Source organism: Tachysurus vachellii, chromosome 1, assembly GCF_030014155.1.
Source record: "Tachysurus vachellii isolate PV-2020 chromosome 1, HZAU_Pvac_v1, whole genome shotgun sequence".
In the NCBI taxonomy this organism is placed as follows: Eukaryota; Metazoa; Chordata; class Actinopteri; order Siluriformes; family Bagridae; genus Tachysurus; species Tachysurus vachellii.
In genome coordinates this window covers 29417197-29425595 of record NC_083460.1, presented here as the reverse complement: position 1 = coordinate 29425595, position 8399 = coordinate 29417197, and positions in this window count along the sequence as shown.

Sequence of the window (8399 nt, the reverse complement as noted above, 5' to 3'; positions counted from 1 at the left end):
AACTCCACACTCGGACCGAATCCAGGACTCTGGCATCCTGCGACAGCCACATTATCACTACATTTTATACTTCTGCACATATTTTAATCTTGTTCATTTAATTCTATCGTTCTAGTTCCTGTCAACTGTCCAGTGGCAACATCTTCACTAATGTAAGTGATTTACATTAATACTATGTGACTTGATCAGGCTCACTCTACATAATTAAATCTTGAAGTAAATGATTATAGTATGAGCAGTGAAATGCCGTTTTGATGAGAAAATTAATATTTTCATGTAAATTATACCTAATATGTTCTTAAAAAAGACTGTCAACATATTCTGATTTTTTGTGCTATTTCTCAGTCATGTTTTATGACTTCATTTGTATGAAATTCAACCAAAACACTCTTGCTTGTTGAAACTGATCAAATTGTTTTTGAAGAGATGAAAGAGGCTGAAAGTCAAGAAGATCTTAACTGGGAGTGAGAGCGTCCAATGTGATGCAGACTGGATGCTAATTTAACAATTATCTTTGTGCTGTGGTGCTTTCGGGGAACTCAACCTAGATTAGTTTCAATATATAATTAGACCACAAGTACCTACTGCACATGTTTTGTATAAAAGTGAAACCCCCTGTGGTTCAGTCTTGGTATTATTTAGATGGTAAATCTATGCTTTAGTCTATAATATAGAGAGTTTCTCATACAAATACCACTGCTAAACACTAGACACATATTTTGCCACCTAATAAGTGCTCTCTACTTTGGTCATTGGAAGCTACTTGAGGTTTAGATAATCCAACTGGCCTTAGCCTATACCAAAGCCTATATTATGTAAGGAATAGCAACGACTAATTGTAATCATTATTAAAAAAGCAGCACACTGAGATCCATGATAAATTATATTTCACTGCCTATAGACAGCAGTATCATGGGTATATGCTACAAGGTCTTGTGCAATAAGATTCACAGAGTCATCCAAATGAGATGGTTTTGTTTGCTGGATCAACTTAATATAATGAAAAAAAAAAAAAACTATGGTGATGCAGATAGATTAGATTACATTTTTGTATAAATGAACTTGTAAGAAATTATATGAGCACTAAGTAGCCACTCTCCCAACTTTACCATGACCTTAAAATGCTTTTATTAGGGTTATAACTGAATATGAATAAATTGCTGGGAATGAAAAAATGAAAAGTATGCTGTGGCACAATGCAATAACAAATAGAAGGTAACCGTCTCTTACATCCCCCCCCCCCTCCCTTATTATTATTATTTTTTTTTAATAAAGCCTAATAAAGTCTTCTTGAGACTCAGGATATGCATTGGGACTGTTATCATGATGCAACAACAAAAGTCATGAGTGGGAGGTTTTATTAAGACAAATCTGTTTTAAAGAGAAGATGATTCTGTCTTTCCTTTTTTCCCCCTTCCAGTGTAGACCACACCCACTTCAGGTTTAAATCCATATACAGATTTTTAGAGCAAAAAAACTGATACAAATACAAATAAAAACTGTGTTTGCCATTGTGAGTCAAACTGAGTCACTTGCTATGAATTTGAAAGTTTAAAACCTTGCACTCTGACCGGTTGGATCCAGTCTCTCATCACTCACAAAACAGAGAGAGAGAGAGAGGGAGAGAGAGAGAGAGAGAGAGAGAGAGAGAGAGAGAGAGAGAGAGAGAGAGAGAGAGAGAGAGAGAGGCATGCTGTTCATTCATATTCACACTATTAACACACTGGCACCTGAGCACGGTCCCCACTCCCCCAGTGTTGTGGATGCAGCCGGTGACAGCAGGAGCTGAAGGGAGGTCAGTTGACAAGATGTCATAGCAAGCCTCTGATCATTGGGTTGTAATTAGTGCCTTGTTGCTCTCAGATGTGTCTCTAGCCGAGCAGCGTCGGCTGTGAGTAAAATAAGAGTGGTAGAGCTCTGACGGAAAACCCTGGCCCTGTTCCAGAGCCTCTCAAATCGCTTCCTTTTCTCATTGCCTTTCCTTCATGTCACATGATTGGTGAAGCAAAAATGGCAGAATTGCTTGTGGATTTGCTCCCAGAAAAAGACAGGACACTTCTTCTGAGTGTTAGAGTTCAGTCTCTTATCTCTGGACTGGGCTTGCTGGGCTCACTGGACATTGGGACATGTGAAGTACTGTTTTTTACGGCTGCAGATGGTGTGCAGTCTGTATATGCCACCGTCACTCCTGAAGGATGGGAGTTTTCTTGCTGTTATAATGAAAAGCGTTATGTAAATATGTAATTGAAAATAAATATTTTAATAGGATTTATTTTTTAATAGCATTTCATTCTGAAACTGCTTTACATTTGATTAGAAATAGAATTATAATTGGAGACGCAACTCAACAGGCATACATTTAGTGTATGAATTTAGCTTCTTGTCGACATCTTATATTACATAAAACACATTTGTTTCTCAGATAATCAAGGTTGAAACATTTACCGAATTATTCAAATGTCCCTAGCAGTTTAGCTTAAGGCATTACAGGTTATGTGAGTTTGTATGTGTATGTTAAAGTACTGTGCATTTGGTATTTCCCTACTAAAGGCCACATTTCTTACTTGCAGTTTATCAGCAGAATTACCATCTTATTTTACAAGTCATTTTCCAGTGGTGGAGAGGGGGAAAAAAACTAATTAAGCCTCAATAAATTAATAGGGCAGGAATTTTCCAGCAATTTCTCTTTGTCACAAAACTCCACCACGCATTGTGCACCATGCTTTATCACTTAAGTGCCTGAGACCAATAAACACAAAATACGACGTCGGTCTGTTCCAAAATGAATGTGAAGTCTCTGTAGAGTGTGTTAAATTGCTTTCACCCCCTTAGCTGACCCTCTGAATAGACAGTTAAATTAAGTACACTGACGACTCATGCTTTGCTTTTTGATTCAAATAATTGGACATTCTAATAAGCCAAGTAGATTTTTTATTAATTCTACAGTAGACCTTGACCATATTTTACTAGATAATACTTAATAAACCCACATGAAAATGTACTTTGAATTGGTATAACATTTACTGTAACCTTATAAAAATCAATACGAATGAACTGAAATAAACAAATCAACCAAAACTAACACATAAATCCCAGGACGAGGTGGCTCTCAGTGTTTTAATGGCACTGTTGCTCTTTTTTGCCACTCAGGTGACACAGCTCACTTTAGGGACCTTGCTTGCTGGAAGTACTTCGCTGGAGTTCTTTTCAATCAAGTGTTTAGACCACAGTGCAGGGAGCTGGGGAGGCCCCAACCTCACTCAAGAATATTACCAACTCACCCAACCTGCATCTTCACAGTTATTGCTTTCCAAACTTGCTACTCTGCAACAAAATGCCTGAAAATATTATTAGAAATGCTGGACGTCTCCCAGATGTGTGAACTAACTGATTGCTCTGTTGTCCTGTAACCATACGGTCCTGGTTCCTCTGTAGCACAATGTTGTATTTCCATTCTCTCTGGAATTTCTCTGGAATGGTTTTATGACATAGATTAAGCATATGATCACCATTGATGGTGACGTTCAGTTCACATTTCCCACCAAGCTTCACAAACATTTTTCTTCTGGCCTTCATACCGCCATCGCCACCTGACAAGATATTCTCAGAGATGATAGCACAAAAAAAGTCTTCATTTTGCGTTCTATAGAGAAGTTCTTTCTCACTTTCTTCCCAATTGGACAGCCACCAACCGGAGGCAGTGAAATGGTAACTTTGAGACACTCACTAGTTTGTGCGTAACTTTGAGTGACTAGTCCTGCAGCATAAAGTGCAACATGACATACATGGTGGAAAGTGCTATCTACCCTCTTCAACATACATGAGATCAGAGATAGCTGTGATTGGTTAGTGTTTCTCTCACTGAGAAGGGAGAAAGACTATGCCAAGCTGGCCATGAAAATCAATTTTGCTCCATATAATCCCTCCCCGTGGCTGTGATATCATTGGAATTTCAACTTAGACATTTCTGTTGTGCCACTCAAGACCCATAAGTTCTTAGAAGAGATAAGAGGGGTTTTTTTGCTTCCCAAAGGGGTTCGACTCAGACCTCACTCTATGGTTCTACCTTTAAGCATTCAGCTAGAGCATTGGCAATCAACAAAAAAATGTAAAGGTCTAGCTTCATAAAATTCCTTAAAAAGATGAGGATAAGGAGCTAACATGACTTAATGATGACAGCAATTCCCTTTTAATGATTAGTGATTGGTTCATGTCTAGAAATAAGACCAGATTTGGCTTCTGAGCAGATGAGACATCTGTTTTGAAGCTGAAGTGGAGAATAAGCATGTACTTCTCTATCCAATCTTTAAACATTCATTTTTTGTGTCTACAGAAATCAGTGAAAACTCTTCCTTTCCTCAAAACTGCCTTCAGATCATTTACATAAATAGATATGATTGGCTTCAGCAGAGGATCTGCTACAGAAACTGATGGTTTTGGATAGCTTCTTTTTTTTTCAGTGCTCGTTTTGATCCTTTGACATATTTTGCTGGTTTTAGATCTTGACCATGCTCTGCCAGTCGATGACCCCTGCCCTAGAAGCACAAGCTTAAGGCCCTGAGGATTTTAAGCAGCTTGTTGTTGTCTGAATTGTTCTTTGTTCTGACTGTCTTTATTGGAACTGTCATCTGGTTCTGGTTCCATTCGTTTAGTATTTCCCAAACTGGGATGATGTCACATTTCACTCAAGGCAGCCATTAGTCATTGCTAGTCTGGCCATTATTATACTATGATATAGTGGTGCCACAGTGAACATGGTGAAACACGCCATGTGCAAAACCCTTTCCCAGCTTGGTAAGCTGATTTATGTGGATCAAAGAAACATATCATTTGTCATGCACTGTGTACTATTCTGTCCTTAGCATCTCTTCATAACAAGATGTCTAGCAATTTGTCAGTCCGTACGACACAGTCCTGTTCTAATTATTGCATGAATCTCACCTTCAGACACATGTATTAACTTTTCTTTCAACTTTGAGGTCTAAATTATGGGTGGAAAAGTAATTTATTATTTGTCTGGCTTTACTTACTGACTACTTTTGAGACTATTTGAAACTGGGCTTGGATTTTTTTTTTTTACAACCAAGAAGCAATTGTTGACTGATCAGCTGTGGCTATGATCTCTTATCCCTTACCATGGTAAAGCAGATCTACTTAATTTCTACTCATTTTGATGTACAAATCTTCCCAGAATAAAAAGAGCTTCATTCTTACTATTCTCTGCCAGAGAAGCTCTTACCTAGTGCACAGCAGTGGCCAGAAAGTCTAACTCCATCCAGCAGATTATGATTAAGAGAAGGACATATCACTGTGCATCCCTAATGACATGTTCGAGATTGAGGAAAATGACTTAGAAGATTGGGGATCAATTCTGTTAATCGGCCACAACATCAGCCTCATCTCATTAGGTTAAATTTCGTCCTGGCAGTAATGCTCTTACTACAGTTGGACTCCAAAACACTAGCCTTGTATGTGGTCTGAGCTCTCAGTGCCCTCTACCCTCCTGGCAGACCTTTCCGCAGACCTTTCACTGTGTATGTGGGTAGCGATGCCAATCCTTCCTTGGCTGCCAGGTGCAGGCACAGTTTGGTCCCAGTCCAGCCTCAGAGAAATCCACATTTCCCACTACAGCTCACCACATCCCATAGGATACGAACACATCTGTGTTTGCCCTTCTTTTCCAATCCCAGTACCTGTTTTTTTGCTGCACAGAAATGTCATTTGGAAACACTACCGCATCTTTCAAGCATTTCAGATACACTGATTTTGCCTTGTAGAAATCAGAATGAAGTTGCTGTTGTTTTCTATTATCCTCCTAATATATATTTCTTTCTCAGGAAATTATTGGTGCTGCATAATCAATTAAAGTGTAAGAAATTCTCCTTTGTTTCCACAGTTTCAAGACTCATAATGCAAGTCACTGTCATACATTTATATCAGTTGCCTTCCATCCATGCAGGCCGTAGTAAAATGAGACTAGTCAGGTCTTAATGTAACCAACAAAAGCCGGATACAAAATCCATACAAACTCAATTAGGAATCAATTTGAGTTTGTGTCAGACAGTCTGGTGCCAACAGAAAGGGTTTTCTATCAGCTTATGCGCTAGGAAAAAAAAAACCCAAACGCTTTTCATTTAAATATTTCACATGCTTTTGCTTTAGAGTATCTTAGGCGATGCTCTTTTGTTGTTTTGCCTGCATGCTGTCTTGTTATTTCGCCTCATGGGTCAATCCACATTCAATGTTCGAAGATAAGTGCGTTGAGAACATACTGTACCTTTAGAAGAAGTGAGAATTCTGTGTCTATTGCTGTTGCATACAAAAAATATAGACACACTGAAAGAAAAAAAAAAACTTCTGTTTACAGAGGCCATATAAACAGAGCAATGCTGGTAGGAGGTGCTGGATATGTATGTGGTAGAAACAAGTAAGTGTAGGTTTAGCAACACGGTATTCATACATGTAAGAAAAAAAAATTTATGGGTCCAAACCAAGCTGCCCTATGCCATAGTAAATAAAAAAAAAGCAAAAAACAGCCCCTTTACTTTGGAAAACATAATCTTTCCATGACTTCTCATATTGATGCAGAATATATACCCTGTACCGTTTTTAGCCTGGGCTTTATTGTAAGAATGTCTTTGGGTCGGTTTTTTTTTTTTTTGGTCTGCTTAGAAGCACAGTGCAACACTCTCGGGTGCTTTGATTCCCTGATCTTTCAAAAAACAAAAGCAACACTCCTCAAATGTTTCAATCTCAGTCCCCTCAACATCCCCCTCCTGCTCTTTTGCAAAATATGCCTTGCTTTTACTGTGTTCTCTTTTCTGCATAGCTTGTTATAAAAGCAAAGCTAATTGTCTGAGTGTCTATGACAATCATCCGCTGAGAGGTTCCATTGCCCCGTATGCCCAAGGATTCCTCAGAAACAACGACGAAGGCTGTAGATGAGAGAAAGCAAAAGAACAAGAAACAAAATTGAAGACAAGTTAACAAAAAAAAAAATGTAAATGCATAATCGAGACTTTTGTGTGCATGTAGAAAGGAAGGTATATTATAAATATTTCTTTCACACAGACTTACAGATTTTTTTTAACAATTTCTCACTAAAATATTAGAGATTTAGGAAATTTTGAAAAATAACAAAAAATCTGGATCTTTTATGTTCTGCTGATGTGAGAATGATATCGTTCTACTCAGCGTCTCTCAGCAGTAGAGCAATGGCATATTAGTTCACGGCTAAACATTCAGAGCTGCATACTCTGGAGCTAATTGTGTGCAATGATGAATAATGTAGCGACTACCTGAAGAATATCAAGTGAGGTCAGTTGAAAGAGGACAGAACCGTTCTCAAAATCAGGAGTTCTCAAGTTTGTTATTCAACCAGTGATTCATTTTATTGTAAAATTCATTCCACAGACACCTTCTACAGTATAAAGCTTTATTTCTTTATCATTGTTTAACTGTCTAGAAAAATATTTCACCTATTTATTAGAGTCATAGTGCTTTTTCGTCCAGAAATTTCCACCAAACAGAGCACAAACGGTCCAAGATTATATTATTTACAGACATCTTGTTTGAGAGTTATGGGAGTTCTAAGGAAACCCGTTCAATCCCTGTCGAATAGGCTAATAACTTCCAGAATTTGCTAATAAATATAACTTTGCTAGTGGTGGCTTGTGATTCACACCGCTATAACTGAATACAAAAATCACTGACCCTCTGGGTATGCTTCATAGATTCTGAGAACATTACATTCTCATGAAGAAAATGAAAAAATTATACAGACTTCAATTCACTTGAGCTTGGCTTCTGTTTGTAATCAGGGCTTTTACTTTAAAACAGACACTCGAAGATGCAACCAGGACTTCCTACAAATTAGAATATTATCTCACAAAGCATCAATATGACCAGAGCGAGATCATAATAACAATTGTATAACGTCTAAGCAGCTAATTTGTCCCAATTATTGGTCGTAAAATGAGCTATTATGATATGAATGATATGTTCTTGTCCATGCTTAACATATGAATCGCAAACGTCGATGGAGAGCGATACTGTAGCATTGCTTTTGCGATATTGCCTATATTATCTCTGTGAATTCATTTCAATATTTTATTTGCTTGACGGATAACGGAGTGCGGCTGCCCTCGATCAAATCTATGGGTGAAAGTCAGTGAGTGGTTTCATTTTGAAAGCTGTTTGGTGAAGAGAGGAATAATATACTCCAGGCAAGGCACATTTCAAAAAAGGCTGTCTACACTTCAGATTTGTGCGTGAGTGTGTTGGGTGCGGAGTATTTTGGGGGGAAGGCACACACTACGAGCATTAATATTAAGATTCGCTCAGAAATTTCTCAAGGGCTACAGAGTGATGCAATTGGTCCGTTCTTCTGCTCTGTCTTT